The 24,063-nt window shown below is 20.4% G+C and overlaps 2 protein-coding genes across 2 annotated transcripts in view; one reads left to right on the forward strand and one right to left on the reverse strand.

The window, feature by feature from the left end:
• The window catches only part of LOC100863967 (glutathione S-transferase), a 64,944-nt gene extending 45,623 nt beyond the window's left edge, over positions 1-19,321 (reverse strand). The window contains exon 1 of the mRNA XM_086903144.1: positions 19,083-19,321. The gene's annotated coding sequence lies outside the window, so the exon portion shown is untranslated. The remainder of the gene's footprint in view (positions 1-19,082) is intronic.
• LOC100864080 (carcinine transporter) overlaps positions 1-24,063 on the forward strand; it is a 57,692-nt gene that overhangs the window by 10,696 nt on the left and 22,933 nt on the right. The gene's annotated exons all lie outside the window — the stretch shown is intronic.

A 24,063-nucleotide genomic window follows, 5' to 3' on the forward strand; every position in this document is an offset into this window, starting at 1 on the left:
ATTAGAAGAAGAGTTCCTTTCAAAAAGAATAATGAAATAATTTTTTAACAAAGGATGGATTTTCAACATTATGAAAAACATGCAACAGGAAAATCATAAATGACAATAAAAAAAAATTATAAATATAGAAAATGATATAGAAAATATAATTTTAAGATAAAAAAAATTTTTTAACCATTATTATTTATCTTTGAAAACAAGATTTTTGTTAAATATAATTATTATATTGTAATTCCAAAATAATAAGTTATTCCAAAATTTTGTATTTTCTTATTTGTATATGCAGTTTGATAGTCAAAATTTAATAGAAATATATAATTTAATTTATTTTTCATTAATATTGAAACATTTAGTTTTCTTTTTGAAGAGCATATATATTTCTTTATTTAATATCATAAGCTTTTTTTACAAAATTAATTAATTAATAATTTATAAATTATAAATTAATTATCATTTCTATAATATATCAAATAATTATATGACTTAATAATTTTTCCTATAAAAAAATCTCAAATAAGTCAATTATTTTAGAAAAATAAAGATAATAGAAGTTTTACAAAGATGGAAATCTGATATTAAAACACATATGTAAAACACATATATAAAAACATTACAAATGATAAAATATCGTTGAAATATTTCGTGTAAATATTTATTTCGATTATTATTCTAAAAAAATAAAATCATTAAAACTCTAAAAAAAAATAAAAGAGATTTATATTGAAAAAAAACAAAAAGGATTTTTAATAAAGAATAACTTATTTACTGTAAGTTTTAAAAATATTTTTGCTATTGTATCATACCAAATATGAAAGTTAACAAAATTTTGAAATTATAAGACATGATGTGACAAAAAATAATATGAACAAATAATTCATATTGTAAATATATTATATACATTATAAAATATATTAGATATAATTTTATGCATACAAGAAAAAAAATATAAAACAAAATATAAATGTAAAGTAGAAATAAAATTTATAGATTGCTTTACTGATTACGAGCAAAATTTTTTATCTGAATAAAATTCTTTGTAATTGAAAGTTTCGTAAATTAATATCTAAAGCAACAAATTTTATATTGAATTTTTCATGTTTTCATAATCGTTTTAAAAAATGAATTTTAAAGGAATGAAATAATTTTATTAATGATTTAAATTTTTTAATATTTCTCGTGAAATACGAAAACTTTAATCACGACAAATTTCTTTTTTTGAAAATTTCTTATTTTGAAACTTCATGAAATATTTTGTACATTTTACACGTAATAAATATGCACATATAATTCTGTGTTCCAATATGAGAAGAAAAAAAAAGAAAATTATCGGTGAAAAAGAAAAAAGATATATAGATTTACTGACACACAACGAATGTAACAATATTGTGAATTTATATCATACTTATATGAGTACAATCGATCGAACTAAAAGCTTTTAAAGTCGATGTGAGCAATCATTCCTCGAGAAAATACATGATTTTCATTGACTGTTATATCTGTTACATGAAAAAAATAATTTCTGAGATAAAATCCTCTAAATATTTTTTTCAAAATTGAAATTTTCACATTAATTTTTATCTGATATTATTTAATTATAGATTAAGTTAAATTTATTGTAGATAGTATCCTGTAATACATAATAAATAATAAGAAAAAAGTTTTATATATATATATATATAAATATATCCCTGATGTTATGTTTCGCGTTACAATTTATTTGTTATTGTAACAATCTATTTTGTAAATATATAAATATATAAATATTGTTTTTTGTTTTTCCATATTGTTTAAAAATCGTAAAGAGATTAAATGTAAATTTGTTTTCTAAACGCTATTATATAATATCATGAATGGAACTATTCTTACATAAACACAAATAGTGAAACAAGATTATTGTATAATATTTATGAAAATATGAGTTATTCTGAATCACAATGAAATAACTGACATGCATTTATATATTTATATATTTATAAAAATTTGAAAAATTAAAAATTTTTTTATTAATAAATAATTATCACGAAATAAGATATATATCTCGAAAACAAGTTCATATTGAATATTTACTTATATGAGCTTTCTTTTCTTTTTTTTTTTTTTTTTTTTTTGCGTATTGAAATTACTTTTGCATTAATATTTTTCGCATATTATGGAATGCTTTTTATATTTGTATATATTTGTTAATTTCTCCATATATCATTTTCTTATAATCCTTTCTTTATTAAGAAATTATGAAATAAAATAAATGAAATTTCTTAAGCTCTTTTATAAAATGAATATAAATGAACAGAAATAAATAAAAAAAGTACTCAATTTGAAATTTCTTAATTATTGAATCATTATATAAAATATAATATAATGTATGTGTATATAATGTAAACATAATGTAAAATATACAATAAAATTTATTAAAATATATTTAAAATTATAAATTATTTTTATAAGTTATAAATAATCCATGATAATAATTAAAGGAAATATAATGAAAAATTAAATATATCAATCAACTTTATTTTCCAGATGTTTTCAAAGATCAAAAACAAATTAATCATTAATTATTAGTTTCTCTTATCTAATAAAAAACCTTATTAGATAATTATAATGTTTCAATTTAATTGCATTTATTGGCTATCTTATTGGCAAACTTATGAATATAATAATTTTATACAATTATTATATGATCAGATAATTTAGAATAACACAAAATCAAATATCTATGTATGTTAAATATTGACGATGATCGAGCACAATCTTTTTACGTAATTAAAACGATAATGAATTTGAATTCATTGATAAACATTTGTTAAATCAAAATAAGAGCCAAGTTCTATTAAGGTTTTTTCGAAAGAAATTTCTAAATATAATTATAAGATTATTAGATTATTAGCTGATGTTTCTTGATTGTGATATCTTAATTTTTTTAATATTATTACTGGCAGCGAAAAATATTTCAGATAAAAGTTACATAATGTTATGGAAAACTTATTATGATGTTATTAATTCTTTTGAAGATCACATAAAAATCAACTTCATTTTTTTAAATGGAATTATATCGATACAATTCAAATTCTGTAAAAAAAAGTACCATATATATCTGATATTATTAATTTAATTGATATTTCAATTGAAATTTTTTTAAGCTTATTATATGAGAAACAAAAAATATATAAAATGATACTCGCCTTTCATACAATAAGTTTTAAAAAATTCAAATTGAAATATCTATGAAACTAATAATTTTATAATTCATATATTGATTAATATTTTTTTAATCGATCTCATTATGATTTTTATGCATTCATTCACAAAAGAATTAATAAAAAATTAATCCAAATATGTCTCCTTGATATGACTCAACTTCTATCTGAAACATTTTTCGCTACTTCTATCGTAATCCTATTTTGCAATGCATAGACTAGATGCATATATCAAATTATTTTAAAATTTAAAAAAAAAAATTCTTAAAAAATTCTTATTTAAATAATATTATCCTTAATGAGACTAAAAATTTCATCACTTTATCTGCAACGATTTAATAATTATCATTGAATAAATGGAACAGAATTTGATATATGCAATATATATCAATATATTATGCTATACAACCTTTATTTTAATTTTCAAATCAATTTTTTCTTACTCTTGCCAATTTAAATAATTAAGAAATGGAGGTGTGTCCCATATGTGACGACAAATTCTTTCGAAGGTGAATTAGCAAAACGTCATTCTCATGTCCCTTTTTATGTAAAATTACTCAATAGAATACATTAGTATTACGTGAAAATGGAATTTTAACGAATAATTATTTAAATGTATATTTTGCATATTCTTGTCTTATAATACTATTGCATATCTGCATCTATATCTATAAACTGGATATAAAAACATAACATATTATTATTATAATGTATCATTTATCCATTTCAATTAAAAATCTTACTATTCGAGTATATTATAATATTTGGATTTCTATTTTTATGAAATAATCTTCATCTTGAAAACTATTCTTAGTGGGGATGCAATAGCTAGCTCTGCCTAAGTTAGAGATAGTTGCAGATTATTTATTATATTTTGACTAATAAGTAAATATATTATCATGTTTTGTGATTATCAACGTTTCAGAATGTTTCAGAAGAAAGAAAAAATTCAATCAAATTAATTTTGATTAATGTACTTTTTGAATACTTTTATGATCTTGACCGTTTGTTTATATAGGATAAATTATTTTTATATACAACCTAAAATACTGATAACTAAAATAGCATATATAGTATTTGCATAATTTAGATCAATTTAAACATCAATTAATTATAATAAATATAGAGAAATATATAATATAGAATATCTAATTATATCATTCATTGGGATTTCTCTGGACGATAAAACTTGACATAAAACACGATTCATTACTTCCATCGAAAACGCATTTACCTCATCGTTTCACTATTTCCTCGAATCTGGATCATTCATCGCCGATACATTCGTTAAGGAAATACTTCCTTCCTTCGTCGAGCCGATCGTAGAACCTCGCGGAAATCCAAAGAAACTTACGTTGAGGTCACTTATAATCGTTGTTCGTGACGTTATTCGTGCAATACATAATTCTTATTTATCCACACTTTGGTATAATTAACGATAATAATGTGACTGTTCGATGGTATGATTAGTGGTTCTGCACATAAGTCGTTTCTATGAAAGCTTTTCTGTGCTGATAATTAAAGAAAAGTATTTTAAGTTTTAATTGAATAATTCCTTTCATTAATATATATTATATAATTATAAATTCTCCTTTTATATATGAAAAGTTAGAAAATACATTCAAAAATAAATTTGCACGTTATTTTATTTTATTGAATTTGATTAACTTTTTTTTAGCACATTTTATATTTTACATTTTTCATTTATTTTTTTAATTGTATGAAAATATTAAAATAATAATATAAAATTTAAAATATTCCGGTTAAATAATATGTATAAATTATACAATGGTATGCAAATTCTTTTAATATCTTGAGATTTCTGTTATTAATAAATTAATTTTATTTATAAAGTTTATATTAATGATAAAGAAAAAGAAAATTCTTAAATATAATTCTATAATATATTCATAAAAATTATATATAAAATTAATATATAAAATTCTCTTTACATTAGTATGTACATTAGTGTGTTAATTATTTTGCATAACAAAATTCGTTTTAAGATAAAGTATATCAATAGCTCTAATTTGTTTCAAAATAAAAATTTGAAATTAATATAAAATCCACGTAATCATAAATTGGCGATGATAATAACAACGTAATCATTGATATTTTTTTAATGTTAAGCTTTTACATAACGAAAATTATTTCGAGATAAATTGTATCGATAGGTATAATCTGTTTTGAAATGAAAATTTATAATTGATTTAATGTTTGTACGTTCCATATGCATAGTTTTTTTTTTATTTTTTTTTTTTGCATAAATATTAAATAATACTGATTTTTTACACAAGTATTAAAAAACTAAATATCATTTCAAGATAAATGGTATCGATAAACATAATTTGTTTTGTTTCATAAAAATTTTTCATTAATATATTCATATTTATATATATATATATTTAAAAATTGAAAATCTTTTATAATAATTCAAAATTTATTATACAATTTTTTTATCAAATTGAATTTTGAATATTCGAAAAAGAAAATTTAATACTTTTTTTAATTTTCATTGACTAATCTTAATATTCAAAGTTCAATAATTCGAAATAACTTGACAACTCGACATTTCTTCTGAAAGAATAGTTTTTAATAGAAAAAAAAAAAATCTATACATTTTTGCAATTGAATAAGTTTTTTCAATCTCGTCCTCCTTAAAAAAGGAAAAAAATATCCGTATCAATTTCGTAAAAATTTTTCAATTTTGCTCTTTTTTAAAAAAAAAGAAAAATATCCACATCAATTTGTTATAAACTGTCAAAAAAAAAAAACAAGAATTTTCCTCAGAATTATTATAAAATTATTAAAAATTATAATATAGTATATGATATGTAATAAAGATAAATATAGTGTATTATATAATATATAATATATTATAAAAGATATATAATAATTTCTACGATTTAAGCACAAGATCTGAAAAAAAAAACGATATAAGATCTCATTGAAATCCAGTCGATTACAAGCTCATCGATCTTCAAAATTAAATCTAGAATAAAAAAGGAAAATTCTTTCTTCCTAATAAATAATCTATAAAGTTCTCTTGCGAGGAGCAGTGTTCGAGATAAAATATTTTCCTTTCATGAGGTAAATCACACCACCTTCGAGCCGCGTTATTGGAGACGCGTTAGCGTTTCCGCTTCGCAACATCTCGCGTTTAATCATCGCACAGGACTCCCCATTGTTGACGATGATGGCTCGTGCAGATAGATCGAGATCGGTTATTATTATTATTATTGTTATTATTGTTATTATTATTATTATTATTATTTACATGACGTCTACGCGGCATCGTCCAACTGCTATGAATCATCACGATGCACGGGACCTGAAGTACGATTTGTAGCCTTGATAACCGACCTGATGAATTATTGATGAGATCATTTGAATTCATTTGAATGGTGCGGCACGAAATCACGAGAAGAAATCCACGAGTATCGACGAGAAGAGATATGATCGCCTGACCCTATCGTCACCCACGTGCGATTCGTGAACTTGCAACTCTCCATTTTATTATTTTTCACAGGATCGTGCCATTGAAAACTTTGGCAAGATCGATATTCCTCGCCGTATATATATATATATTGACTCGTGGATAACTTTTTTTTCTTTCTTATTTTCTTTGAATTTTCTTTTTTTTTTCTTTTTTTTTTTTTTTTTAGATTTATTTGAAGAATTCAAAAATTAATGTGGTAAAAGTCATATATTTTTGTGAAAATGGTTTATGTAATTCAAGAATCTCTACATACTATTAAAAATTTTAATCAACATATCAATTGGGTTATTACTAAGTTATAGAAATATACAAATTGCTTGTTTAATTGATTTGTCAATTGTCAACTTATATAAACTCATTTTCGAATTTATATAGATTGATTTTTGCATTCTTCAATTATCAGATGATTAAAATAATTATGTTATTTTTTATCATATAAAATATCATTCTGTATGTAAAATTAACCATTTACCATTACCTTTATCTTATATGTATAAAAAGAAACGATAAAACTTTCTTGATTATTTAATAGTATATATAATAAAGGTTTTGAATAATTTTAACAATTCTCTAAGGATAATATTCTTCACCACATCTTGTTATTACGTTTTCAATTTCTGCAACACAATTCGAACTAATTAAAAATTAATTTAAATATCTCTTTACTTTTTTTAAAGAAAATATCTATAATTTAATTTGAAAAAAAAGATTATTAAAGCTAAGGAAGAAATAGTCTTAGAAATATCTTTAGAATCGTTAAATACGATATAAATATATGTTGATAGAGAATTACTCAATTTACGTATATCATTAATGAAAAGGATCTTACAATTGTCTTGATTACTTCAAATAAATGATTAATCGTTAGCTGCAGCGTTGATTGCACCAAACTTTTGATATCCTTATTAAAGATTCTTCTTTCCTTATTATTTAGTTATTAGTTATTTAGTTATTATGTTAGGATATATGCTGTTAGAAAAAATTTTTATACTTCTTGTAGACTAAAAGAAATTGTCAAATTTCAATATATACCCAAATTTATTATAAAAATGTTAAATAAAAGGTTAAATCTTTTATTTATCTATTATTAATCTATTATTTATATTATATTTTTTATTTTTTATTATTTTATTTAAATCGATGATTAAGAAATAAAATATTTCTGTATATAAAGGAGTCATTAAATTATAAAAATTCGTATACAACATTTAACAATTTTGATAGTCAGAATGGAAAATATTATTATGATTCTTTATTTCTGAAATATCTCACAAAATAAAAATAATAGGAAATAAATTTTTATTAATTCTTTATCAATGGAACAATAATAATATAATTCTTCATTTTTAAAGTATTTTATTCAAAATTTTATTCAAAAAAGATGTTTCTAACATTGTAAATTAATCATAATTCATTGTTTATTAAAATCAGGTAATTTAACAAGATTTTATTAGTACTAGTCAAGGTTTCTCATAGAACTTGAATCCATAAATGGCTGGATGCAAATTATCCGTTTGAATTCCAGGAAAAATCGTTTTAATTCATGTTCTTCAAAGTGGGAATTAATGAAAATGTTTTCATCGAAGTCTCTCACAAAGTCGATGATTACCAACATGATTACAAAGAGAAAATGGTATGTCTTTCTCTCTCTTACAACGCGTTTCACGCGCGATCGTTTTTTTCTCGGCGTATCTAGATGGAATCGTTGTTACTACAAATAGTGAATTCTTTTTTCTTCTTTCATATAATATCGATCGACAGCCAGCAAAGCGTAACCAAGTCGACATTTCCAAGGATATCTATCTAAAAACGCATAACAGCGTGGAATAAATTGAATTACGACCACCAGAAACCATAGAAAACGGTCCCAAGCAACTTTCTGACGTCGTTATGGAAGTTCGGAAAACGATCGAGTATCTTTGGAATTCAATAAAGAAAATATAACTTGATATTGACTATGGTAAAAAGTTTAACTTAATTTTAAAATGGCATAAGTTTTGAAAATTGATTCGTTGATAAAGTATATAAATTAATATAAATAGATATTAGTCTATCCTGTTTAATATTCAACTGATATGACGTCAATGTAATCTTAAAATAGAAATAATTATATCCTTGTTACAATGTATAACTTCTTTATATCCAATATAATTTTCAAAATATGTACACACAAGGTAATAATATATAGGACACTATTGGAAAGATTCTAAAACGTACAAAACAAATAGAAAATTTAATATACAAAAATATCAATTAAGACTTATTTATTATGTTACAAATAATTTAAATTGATAAGATGAAATAAAGATAGAGATATTGCTCTATTCTATCATACTGCTGTTTCACTCTCTATCTCTGTCTTGTTTCATCTTCAACATAAACTTCAATTATTTATAATTTAATAAATTTTAATAAATATATCAATTTTTGTGTTCGTTTTGATTTTTAGAATCAATTCGTCAAAGTGCATAAAAATAGAGGAACACATATTAATTTTCAAAAAAATCAAAATCAAAAGAATTATAATAAAAAAATTAAATAAAGAAATTTAAATTTTAAATTATATAAAAAGCATCATACTCTTTCAAAGAACGCGAACTATCTTTTTTCTGTTCAATTTTTTTGTATCCTACATATAAGCGATATTAATCATTAGCAATACGAGTAGATATTCATCTTCAAGATTGTTTAATTACCATGCAACTTGTTCAGAACAATTTAAAGTAGTTATAGAATGTTGACATTTCAACCGTACATACACATGGTTACGTAGAAATGCTTAAGAAACGAAGGAATCTCTTTCTTCAGCATATTTCAATCTCCAATAATTTTCCTACATAATAGCTGAACATCTTTGAATCTCTTCATCGATACATTTCAAAATTTTATTAATTAACAATCATCTAATTAATTAATTCTATTTTGGAAACTTGGCATTCTCTTCGACTCCATGTTCTTGGCTGAAAGAAAAATTCATTCAAGAAGAAATCCTTGTACAAATATTTAGATAAGAAGGATACTTGCAAAAACGTTTCCTCATTATCTTATTGATAATACCAATTACACCTGCGTGTATATTAATTGTACGATTTTTCAAAATTCACGAAAAAAAAAAAGATGAAAGAAAATAATTCATATGCGCACAATTATTTTCGAATTTGTAACATTTAATCTCGCTCAAGGAAATTCCATTGAGAAAGACTGATTCATGAAATTCAATATTCGTTTAATCATGTTTAACAAAAAATGTGAACATAAAGTCCTTTCTAACTTCTGATACAACTAGTGTTGAAGTTGATAAACATTTTACAAGTTTATTTACAAATCGAATACTTATTAGTTTTGATATTTTATTTGAGGTGTATAGTGTATTGGATTTTCTATTTCCTTGAAAACCACATTAAATATATTTTTGGAGCAAAAATGTATTATTTTGTATAAAGAATTTTGAATAAGCATTGTACAATTTAATGTAGACTAATGTATTGAATAATTTGATTGAATCAAGTGAGATGCATATATTTAAAGTTATTTTTATGTTATAATCGAATAATTCTAATTTTCTATGCAATCTAATATGTGAAGATTTCAATATTTTATATTTTACTTTTTTTGCATCTATTTCAGACAGGATGTGTTTGATGCTAATCTAATGTCGTATTACTTGATCCTACCTAATAATATAAAGTATAAATATAAATTGTATAATGTTTTTAAAGTCCTTTGTTATTTGGAATTAATTTATAATATAACTAATTTATATTAAAGCATAGGAATTAACTAACTATTCACAAAATTATATTCTAGAAAATAAAACAAAATTATCTTTCAAGGGCACGTTTTTTAAAATAATAATAATAATAATAATAATAATAATAATAATAATAATAATAATAATAATAATAACAATAACAATAACAAAATTTTAACAATAATATTTTATAATATTTTAAATATTAACATTATAATAAAAAAATATTGATACCTTTATAATATATACAATAAGAAAATATTAGGTTATAATAAAATATTAAAATATGTATTAATTATATATTAAAATGAAAATAAATGAATATTTTATATTATATTAATATATTATATTAGAATATATATTAGAATATATAATAGAATATATTAATATAATATATTAGAATAAAAAATTGTAGGGAATAATATTAAGATTATATATATAATAAAAAAATATTGTATTTTTATAAGAAAATATATTTTTCTTATAAAAAATATCATAAGAAAATATATTGTAAAAGTATTAACAAAAAATTATAATAAATTCAGCATTAAAATTTTAAAAATGTACAATATTTCTTCTAGTATAGAAATTTTTTCTGAAAATGATATAAAAAAAAATGTCAAAAAAATTAATAAAATAATTAAAAGTAAAGGATTAATATTACGATACAAAAATATTAAAATTTCACGAAAGTATATTTTACCTTCAAAAGATGCCTCTTGGCAGTTTGATTAAGAGGCCACTTACTAAAGTTCCCACAATGAAAAGGTGGTGGCATTAAAGGAAGAGTTGGTAAAAACACGATGGCAGTTTCCGCCAAAGCACAATCACGTGAGATCATTTTTTCGTGGCACAGAAGCCCCTTCATTGAAGCCATTAGGCTCCCTGTAACCATGAAGAACTAAATGGAAGATCGAATTAGAAGGAAAGGTTAGAAGGAAGTTCTATATAGTAAATCGAAAAAGAATACACTATAATTTAGTCAAAAAAAAAAAAAATATAATATCTCAGAAAATATAAGAAACATCGTTAAAAGGAAACTATAAGTTCAGAATCTTTTTTTATAAATCCTTAATAGTTTTTATTGGAACGATCTAAGAAAAATTGATTTAGTGAATAATTTATAAATGGTAAAACTGAAATATCAAAGGTACACCTCTTCAAGGATTCTTTTTTTACAATGATATATTCTTCGTTAAAATATCTCGAGTTGAATAATTCTGCGAATTGATTATAATAAATAGAATCTCGAAGCGTGTACTACTTAAAAGGAAAATCCTATATCCTGTTTTTTGAGAATTTATAAAAAAATATTGTTAAAAAAAACAATAATATATATGATACAAAAGAACATAAAAAATAAACATAAGAATAATGTGAAATAATAAAAAATAAATAAAAATAATTTTTAAATAAAGAAAACACAAATTTCTAAAACAGCAAAGATTATTATTACTTTTAATATTTAAAAATTTAAAATTCTGGGAAAAAAGAATGGAAAAATTGAAATATGTTGAAATCTATAATTATGAACAAAAATTGTTAAATGGCAAAAATTGACAAGGAAAAATGAAAGATAAACAGTATGTAATATAAAAATTGTTAATTCAAAATAGAAAAAGATTATTAAAAAAACTAAACCAATCATAAGTTTATTAGAATGAAACCACCCAAGAAAATTATGTAACAAGTAGAATCGTAAAAAAATTGAAGGACAATTAGATAACATTTATGCGTATCTTTTCTTCCAACTTAAACGTTCAAGATCGTTTGCGCCAATAAACTTGAACTTAAGATGAATTCGTAAAAAATGAAGTAAACCAGAGTCACGTGACCTTGTTCGCGATTTCATCCATTCATCGAAGCAATATCGAGCGGTTCTTTCGTTTCTATGTCAAAGAATGATATAAATTATTTTTCGACTTTTATCTTGATATTATTAGTCCTTCGCTATCTAAATTTTTACGCAAATGTTTCTTTTAAATGTTACTTTATTTTATTTTCAAATTAAAATTTTTAACTTTCTAATGCCAATTTTTTTGTTAAATTTAAAGATAAAAATATTTTTTTTTAAGTATAAAATTATAACAAATAAATATAATGTATCTTTTATAAATTATAGTATTAGTATTCAAAAGTTTGGAATCAAAAGATATTGCATAATATATATAAATAAAATTCAAATATTTAAAAAATAATTAAATAAAAGATTTGTTATTTAAAAAATTTTTTCATTGAAGATCTATTGAAATAAATGAAATTATTTCATAGATATTATGAAATTATTTCTATAATGCTTTTTATTAATATATACATATAAATATAATATAAATATAATAAAAAATTAATAAATATATTATTTCAATAATTTAATATTACATTATATATTATTTTAATAAATTAATAAATTTTTAATATATATATATATATATAATATATAATAAATAATAAAATTAAAAATTAATTTTAAAAATAATTCAATACAAAAAAAATTGTATGTTATATTAAACAAAATTGATTCAATAAATTCAATATACTATATTATCCATCAAAAAATAAGTGAATTTAAATTATATATATTTTATATATATTATAATTCAAATTTTTAATTAATTGTTAATAAGTACTTAGTTTATTCTTTATGTATTTATATATTTGCAAATTTAAAATTTTCAAAATCAAATTTGATTTTTATCATTTTATAGATTGTTTTTTTAATGCTTGATTTTTTTATAAAATTTCATTAATATTACTAGAGATTTAATGCATTTTATTGAATTTTAAATTTATATAAAAAAAAGTACTTGAATTGAAATATTGAAACATATGTAGTTCATTATAATACATAATTTTCTTTTTTTTTGTAATAATATAATAGATAAGACTATTTAAATTATTTATATTTGATTAATTTCAAAAATAAAATTGAGATAAGAAATAAATATAGTATAGATATAGTATAGATATATAGTATAGATATATAATAAATATAGAAATAATTAATAGTATATTACTTATTAAATTTTATTAACTATATTTATAAAATTCCATATGGAATAACATATTATAATTTTTTAATTTATATTATTTTTAATTATTAATAACAAAAATAATTAAATGATAGATAAATTTATTATTGCAAAGATTAATTAGATTTTTTAATTAGATGTAATATTCTTGTTAATAAATATCTAAAAGATGAATTCTTTTTTAAGCGATTTCCAACATTAAGAAGTTTTAATTATTTTTTTATAAAATTAAATTATTTCTTTAATAATTAAGAAATAGATATGAAACATGAAATTTGGAAAAGGAAGACGCCTTCATAAGCAAATAATTACGCACAGTTATCAGACACGACACATATTATGCAACCTAATCAGGGAGTCTCATAGTGACAGTGAGGTCTGTTACAGAACCGAACAATTCGATAACGACCAGCATAAACGTTATCTCTAACGTTAATGACAGATTACGAAACTGTTGAACACTGTTTCATATATATTTTCCTCTTTTTTAACTGTTCTAAACCGTGAAACAGCTTCCAATTTAGAAATAGTGTTTTTCTACTTATTCATGCATTTATTTTCATATCTTCTATAAAATAACAATTTTTATTAAAATAAAATATCAAAAATAAAGTTTTTTTGTGTATTTTATCATAAAGTATAAAAAAATTATTGTTTTTGAAATAATGAAATATGTAAAAGTATTAATATTTAATAAATATGTAAAGTATTAATATTTATATGTTAATGATATTTTAAAATATTTTAAAATTTAATTTTAATAAAATTTTATTATATTATTATATTATTATATTAATGATATTTTAGAATATTTTAAAATTATTTTAATAAAATTTAATAAAAATGTATAATATCTATTAATAAAATTGCATATATAGAATATCTCATGAATGAATGGTATAATTAATATTTAGTGGAAAGAGTGACATAAAAAAATAGATATATAAAATAAAACCTTCTTATTTAAGTCTTCATTTTCAAATAAATCAAGTCGAAAAATTTTTAAATATAAGTAAAATTAGCTAATATTAATTAAATACGAATGTATATCGATAGATGGTTACTTTAAAAATGAAAATAAACAAAAATTTCATAAAATAATTTTTTTTTATTTTAAATCTTCATTTTTATAAAAATTAAGATTGAATTACATATATGGTTATTTGATATTGATAATGGCACAATTCAAAAAATTTTAAATTTGTTTTGAATGTAAAATTTATATTATGATTCTATTTTTATATAAATTTATTAAAAAACTACACAATAATTAATTATAATTATATAAAATAATTAATAAAACTATATTTGATATTTGTAAAAATGTAAATTTTAAAAAATCTCTACTTTAAAATTTTTAAAACATTTTGAAACATTTTAAATTGCAATTAAGTTTGAACATTCGAATATTTGAATTATTTATGGTAAAAATTTAAATATGTAAAAATATACAAAATATATTTCCAAATTTGTAAATATACAAAATAGAAATAAATGATTAAAACATCTTAAAACAATTTTTAAAAATAAAGAAATAAATTATTATTTTATTATTATATATTGCATAAGATTATAAATAGGTATAAAATAAAATGCTTGTTATATTTAGAGAATAAAACGAATCAGTAATTATAAAAATATAAAAGTATTATATATATATATATATATATATATATATATATATATATATATATATATATATATGTTATTAGATAAAATTATAATTTATTTCAATAATATGATCTTTTATAATGTATAAATACTTTAAAAAAAAATTTATAAAGAAATTTTTATTCTTCAGTATATCATATATGAGATATTGTTAAAATTATCATTGCATAAATATAATTGGTACTACTCGTATATTCGCTTACTATGTAATGTCTACTGATAGCGATCACCATCATTTTTCTTCTAATCTTTTAATCAGAAACTTGAAATCATGCGTAATATATGTATTAGTACTTGATTTGCGTCACAAGAGAAGGGTGAATGACGCGATGCTGAAATTTCTCAACCACTAGAGAAAGTAACTGCATTGTATGCTTGATTTTCTGACGATAATTCAAAATCTTGCTAAAATTGACTCTGCAAAAATATTTTAATATTGATTTTTATCATCATGTTCAAGTATTATCATTTTTTTCTTTATTTTCTCTTTAATATTGTATCTAAACATTGATCTTCTTCAAAATGGTTTTTCATCGAAAGAAAAGAAACTTTTATTCTTAATTTTATAATTTTTACATTTTACAATTTAACTTTTATTCTTTTAATTTCGAAAATGTATAAATACTGGCTATTCCAAAATTGTTTGTTTTTTATGTTTCATTTATACAAAGTTTTTCAATTATTAAAAAATCAATTAATACAAAAGAACTTATTTCTGTATATTTATTTTAATAATTAAATAGTTAAATGGATTTTAATCATTAAAAAACATTATCAATAATTTTTTTTATTTATAAATTTTATATATCAAAAATTATTGGTATTATTCACTGAATTTAATTCGAAAAAATATATTTACATAAATGATTTATTGATTCGTTAATGAGATATTTACTTCTTTACAACTTGAACATTATATTTCTCAGAAATCAAATTTTCCTTGTATTAATAGGAAATCTCTTATAACTCGTTTATAAGCATAATTTACATTTATGCTTATTTTCCTTTATGTTTCACAATGTATACTTAAGCATCACAATCTGAAAAAATATATATCCGCAAAGGAGTAATAGCCTTAAAAAAAGAGTAATATCTGTAATTTTATATGTCGAAACATGTTTTAGAAGTTAAAAATATATATTTATAAAATTTATAATAAGTAAAAAATATTTAATTCTAAAAAAGTTAACTTGAATTGAAATTTTCTTTGCGTTATTTTATACTTATTATTTTATACTATATGAACTTATTATATGTAAATTAATATATATATATATATTATATATCAAATGAGAAAAATTTTATATATATATATATTATATATATTATATAATTTTAATTATTCTATAATGTTTATAATTAAAAATTCATTCAGTTACAAGTGCACTTTATTTAAAAAATATATAAGTATATAATAAAAAGTTATACATAAAATCTAATTTATTTAGAGTTTTCTAATGTTTTAATGATATCAATAAAAAAATAAAACAAATGTATAATATTTACATTTAAACATCTATATAAAGGAAAGATAATAAATATAATATGTTAACTTTATTCATACTTTTCTCTCATTTTTTTTTAAATTATATTTATTATTAAATTTTTCCGAAATATAAAAATTTTTTTATTAAAATATAATTTTATGATTTTCTTATATTCAATATTGTTATATTACAGCTTTCTCTTGATCTCTGAATAATATTCATGTGTTTACGATAATGAGAATAAATGACAGTTTAAGTTATATTAATAATTTGTAATTTGCATAAATAAATTTTCCATAATGTTGCAAAATCGATTTGCCTTTAATAACAACTTAAATAAAATATCACTTTAAAAGTTTTTAGAAACTATAATTTTTTAGACATAAAATAATAATGTTAATAGAAATTTCTTACAAATTTAATATATTGATTGTTTTAATGATGGCATTTAACCATATCATTATTTTTAAATCATATTATATTTTTTAATATAATTTAATTAATAATTCAATTATTGATAATATAATCATATGTAATATATTTAATTTATATTAATTTTTATTATGCAATATATAAAAAATATAATATATAATAATTTAAATATAATTTATTATATATAATTTTTAATCATTATAAATTGTATTTATATAATATTATTAGATTTTGTTATAAAATAAAAGTACATAAAATTAACATTATAAGCTTTAAATATTATTCAAGTTTTCTAATTTAAATAATTTTATAACGTACAATTAGTCAAAAAAGTATTAAAAGGTATTAAATCTTGTATAATATGATAATATTTTTAAAATTGCACTTAATAATTTGAGCTTTAAAAAATTTGATGGATTAATTTAATAGACGATATTTAAAAAAAATTTTGAAGAAATTACAATTTATTAGAATTGCGAAAAAAATAATTCTCAACTTTTTTATCTAAACCTTTAATAAGAATTAACTATATTTTGTGGATTTATATTAATTATATACATGTTAAAAATTTCATCGAAATCAGTTAATTGTTATGAGCTATAAACGGTTAAAAATAATGAATTTTTCGATCTAAAGATTTTTACATCTTTCGATATTTGTTTGCTTGTCTGCATCAATGTAATTTTTAACTATAAATATCTAAAAATTAAAAACTCATAAAAATGTTTTAAAAAATGTCCTTCATTATTTTCTATTCTAACAAATTCACAATTTTTTCAGAATTTTTTTTACACGTTATCTAGTAAATTAATTCGTCTTCTTAAAAAGCTTAAGTCATTAAGTATAATTTTAAAAAAATTATCGTTTTTAAAGTATTTTAAAAAAGTTATAATTATAACATATTTTAAGTCATGGTGTGTCAATACTTTTTTGCTCGACTATGAACATATATTTGTTATTTAAAGTGATTCCATATTAAATAAGTTGTAAACTTTTATTTTTATTGAATAATAATTCATAACACATAGTCAATGATATGGAAAAACAATTTTTCTTTCTTTAACATAATTTGCATTTTGTGCAATTACGTCAATGATAGCTACACAAGTATTATATACAAAACTATCACGTACATTGAACGAAAACTTGACATTTATTGTTCTTATGAAATATTAACACCTAAATTCACCAATTAAATTTCTAAATGAAAAGATTCGCCTTTATTGAACACAAGTGTTTTAAAAAAAGGTCATTCAAATTGAACTTTATGTAGATTTAATTTTTCCATTCATTTGAAACACCATGATGGATCATTCTAAATAAAAATGCTGACATAACTTGAAATTAATATGGACTTTGAAACATTGATGAATAAAACAAAGTTTAAAAAAGTTTCACGAGAATGAAACGTAAGAAATAAATAATAATATATTATAATAATAATAACAAAGTTTTCTATTTTCTCTAGTTTTTAATTATCGAATTTTGTTCAAAAATGTTTTGTATTAATTTTCTATAAACAATAAATCTTTAGAACTTTGTTTCATCTTCAAAATTCAAAAGTTGGTAATAAAAACGATATGGATGGATACGAATATGGATCATTATGGATCATTATATGATGAATAGCAATAAAATCAATAAAAATTTTAGTAAATTGCTTATTACAATATTTATAATATTCTATAATAAAATTTATTCACTTTCGTATCCTGCCACATAATATGTTAATTATTTATACTGTTATCAAAATTTATTTTTATTCAACAATAATTTATAATGATTTTACAATTGTTAAAAGATTAAGTTAAAATAAAATAATCTATAATAATTATAATTTCAGAATATTGTATTTCTGCATATAAAATGTTCAAAAATAAAATAATATAAAAATGTAATAGAAATATGTACGATGCAATATAACAGAAAACGAAAAAAAAAGAAAGAAAAAGTTTTGATCATGTTACAAGAAATTAAACGAAAAAGAATTCGCATTTACAAGAGATATCGTCTTACCTGGAAGAAATTTTACCTGGTTTTTTCTCACATCCATCGCATCATATGTTATCTAGTCCCATCCTCTTGTCGCTCTTCCATCTTCATTCGTTCTTCCATGAACCGGTTTCAGACTCGTCTTCGTTGCTTCTGGTAATCACTTGACCGACCTTCTCCGGTTATTCGTTGCTACTCGCAAGTTGCTCTTCGATCCACTGGGAATCACGAGCTTCCTCTAGGCGTCCATTACTTTCAAGGTCATCAGCTTCTTGAATAAAAGCAGAAGTGACAGTAGAAATCGTTCCGGTTTTACAATTATAGACGATGTGAAATGAAATTCTAATTACAGAATTAGGAAAAGCAAATTTTTTGATAGTATTCAATTTTAGGACAGGAATTTGTAATTTGTTGAAATATAAAATAACTTTTATACTTATAATAAATCATAAAAATTTTAATCAAAACAAAAAATTCATATAATTTACATTAATTCATTCATGTTCATGTATAAATTTATTTCGAAATATTACAAATTAATGTCAAAAATAAAAAAATAATTTCGAATTAAATTTTTATTTAATTATTTTTCGATTTTTGTTTCATTCATTTAATTCTCTTTAATTTTCTGTTTCTAGATTCATTTAACAGGTTAAGTTTCTTTATCTCATTTCTATTTCTATTTTTGACATTTATTTTTAATTTTATCTTAATTCATTATTTTTCTTTATCTTCTACTTTTAACTTGAATATACATTTAACAAAGACTTTTACTGTTCTTCTATTGGAACAAAAGAACAATACTTTTTGTCACGAGAATTTAATAAGAAATAATAAAACGAATTTAGATATGAATCTTAATATAAAGAATTATTTTCTCCACGATCTTTTGATTATCTAATTAAAACAAATGTGATAAAATACAATTTAAAAATATGAGATAGAAATACGTGTTATTGGTTTCTTTTGTATTGCATTAATTCGTGGAAATATTTCATATACTTCCTTCCATTTTGTTTCTTTTATTCATAAATTAATTTGTTCATTCGAAGAACGCCATCTTTGAAAAGAAATCGATTCGACATTATAAAACGTACCGCACGTACATTATTTTACATTTTTTCGTAGATACGTGCTATTATAAGTCTTTTGTAAGCTTTATCGTATGACATTTATCACCGCGCATTAGGCTGTCACCTATCTAAATGATCTCGCTGATTTAATTTTGTAACTTTGCATGTTATAAAATTTGTTTCATTATTTGTTATTTATACGTAACACTATACATTATCATATATTTATTTATAATAATATTTCCGATTAAAATACTTTTAATTTTTTATGTTAAATTTAATTTTTACCAGTTAAGTTATATGCAAGTTTAAATTATAAAAAAATAATTAGTAATTTTACATAAAACGAAATTAGAAAATTAAACATGAAATAAATATATTTTGAAATAATAAATATAAGTACATATAAGATACAAATTCTGTTTGTTTGTTTTACTACTCAATCATCGAATCATTATTGTTATTTTATTGTCATTTTAGAAAATTTCTCAATGATATTTGAATAGGAATAAAGGATATCACAATCTTCAAGAGATCGTAATGTTTATTCGTATTTATTGAATATATTTACAAATTTTAATCAGAAAAAAATGTAATCAATTATATTATGCACATATAAGGAGCAATTTTTTGTTTTATTGCGATAGCAACTGCATTTGACATAATATACATGATCATTACACATAAGAGACTAATTAATGAAGCATTACTATAATACAATTAGTATTAGTAGTAATATAAGTGATATTGTAATATAGTTTGTTCAAAAGTATTTTTTGAGAATCAATTTTAGAAGTTAAAATAAATACAAAAATTGGCATACAAAAATATCAAATGAAGTTTATTTATTAAATTACAAAAACATTTTAAGTTAGATGAAGCAAGATAGAATTAATGTAGTGACTATTTCTGTCATATTGCTGTGCATTCTGTGTTCATTTCTCTTTATTTAAATTAAATTGTAAACACAAATTACTTAAATAACTTATAACTTATTAATGTTCTATTTAATAAATAAGTTTCAATGTAAATTTTCAATTAATAATTAATTTTTAATTAATAATCATTTTTGTATATCAGGTTTTGTATTTACTTTAATCTTTATAATCGATCTCATCATTTTCAAAGATATCCCACAAACATATTAATTTCCTGTATATCATAATGTAATAATAATATTTTATAAATTATAGTTTATCGTTGATATTATAAATAATTTATGATATTAGTAATAAATATTAAAAATTAATATGCCATATTTTCTATTCGATATTCATTCCAAATTTTGAAACCATCATTCAATTTCTTAAATTTGCTGTATATCAAGCTGTAGTCAGCATTAAATAAATAAACTTACGGAATTATAAATAAATTTTTAATATTTAATGAAGAGAAAAGAGAATGTGGTGAATGGAAAATGTAAAAAATATTGAAAATAATAAAAATCAAAAAAATATATATTTTTTACTGTCATTATCATCTTATATGTCTGATATATATCTGTTTGAAATTAATATATTCCAATTCTTGAAATATAATAGAACATTATATCATATTTCTATGATCTATCACATGGAAATATTGTATTTTATTCAAAGTAATAAACATAATTCGTGATAAACGGAGCATTATTTACAACGAGAGAATTAAGGAATGCAAATGTTTTCGTCTCTCTGCGTGAACGGAAAGGAACATGATAACGATATTATAGTATTAATTTATTTCTGTTCAAAATGCAAATAAATCTTTGCAAATATTGTATTATCATTTACAATATTTGTTGCAATTTTTGAATTTTGTCATTCAATCATTGCTCAAGTATTTTTCCGTAATCTTGACATTTATTGTGTTAATTCGAAGATTCTTTACGGTTATTCTCTAATCTCTAAACTAACTTTGATATTTCCTTTATTATCATTAAAGATCAGAATGAAAATTTTAAAAAAGAATTATATTTGTATTGCTTTAAAAAAATAAAAAATGATTATTTAAAAAAATTAAATATCAAATTAAATATAAAAATTATAAATATCTTATTTCGTTAAAATATCTATTTTTTAAACTAATAATTTTTTTGTTAATGATGTAACGATATTTCTTTTATTATCTTTTATTATTTTGTTAATTCTTTTTCTTTCTTCTCTTCTTTCTTTATTTATTTCCACAAAAATTAATATCTCGAGCTTCATTAATTCAAATATAAATAAAACATTAAAAATTGTTCAAATAATTTATTATATATATATAACCAATAATTTAAAAGAAAAACTGCGTACAAGGATATATAATAAGCAAGCAATAAAGTTCAAAATCCAATAGAAATTATAGAAAACATAATCAATAATCAATATAAAAAAATAAGTATAAATTTACAACATAGAATTTATGACCTTGAATACGAATACTAATAATCATTTAATCGATCAAATAATTAGAAGAATAATTATTGCTTTCCGTGAAAATTACGATACATACTTTTAAATATTTTTATACAACTCTACAAAAACAAATTGAATAAGAATGTCGTATTTATTATCTTAATTAATCAATCCTTTAAAATTAAATGAAAAAAAAAACCAAAAAAAAAAAAATAATTAATATTAAATAAAGAAAGAAATATTTTTTTATATATTAAATTTACAATAAAAATAATAAATTTAAAACTTCCTTATTCATAATCAATAATGTCTCGCAAAAATAAATTCAGAAAACATAACAGGTACAAGTAATATTTCTTGATTAATCTTAAAAGTAAAATATCAAGAAACCTTCAAATTTATAAAGAATCATATATTTTATAATATCTCATATATTAATCACATAATTTCCAAAAATATTTTTTCTTATATCAATCAGAATATATTTAGAAAATCGATGAAACAGTTTCGTTTAATAATTCATTATAAAATCTTTATTCTGCAATAAAAATATAATTAATATTGTATCCGCCATTTCTATCGAGGAGAGATTTCTTCATTCTTTGATGGAATGTTCAAATTTTGGATCAAAATATACAGGAAATTTTGAATTTCAGAAATTAAGCAATAAATCTTTGTCTTTGTTTATAAATTTATTATAAAATCTTTCACTTATAAAATATAATTAATATCTCATTCGCTAATTCTACCAAGAAACGATTTGAATAGTTTGTCGATTTTTTTTTTATTAAATTTTCTCGATCTGAGAAATTCTTGATATTTTGGATAAGAAATTCTGTATTAAAATTCGCGACAAATTCGAGACACGTTTCGCATTGTTCCGTTACATAAGAATAATCAGCGTGGACAAAGCGATCTTGCGTATACAGATGGTAATTCTCTTTTCTTCAAGGGTATCAAGTTTCTGAAGTATATGTGTTTTTGTTAGTAGAGTTCTCGCGTCTCCGTATCCGGAGTTTTGCGAGTTGATTCCATTACTCAGCACGAGTTCGCTTCGGGCGATCAACGGGGTTGCTTTGTTTCGAGAATCGGAAAAATTAAACTATTTTTTTTTTTTAATAATCAAAGGAATTATAAATGATTTATACAGTGTCACACTTATTTTTGACACAATTAATTTTACGAATGAAACCATTTTTAATCTTATCGCAATAAAATTTATCACACAAAATAATTTTTAAATAAAAATTTAAGTTTTATGTTTATCCTTATATTTTTATATTTCCTTAAAACGTTATAACTTACTAAAAATAAATAATTAAATAAAAAATAGTTCATTTCTCATTAGAAGAAAATGAAAATTTATAATTTGCTAAAAAATAATTTATGTTATTTACATTTTTTATAATAAGTTTTCTCTTTTTATGAATTTTTAAATATTTAAAAAAAGAAATTTAACTTAAATTATTTTTGTAACTGTATTTATAAAGTAAAATTAATTAAATTTTATATATTTATTAATTAATTATGGATATTATATACAATTATTCGTCA

Source organism: Apis florea, unplaced genomic scaffold (assembly GCF_048593485.1).
Source record: "Apis florea isolate Af1SG1 unplaced genomic scaffold, ASM4859348v1 contig_2291_pilon, whole genome shotgun sequence".
Taxonomy (NCBI): Eukaryota; Metazoa; Arthropoda; class Insecta; order Hymenoptera; family Apidae; genus Apis; species Apis florea.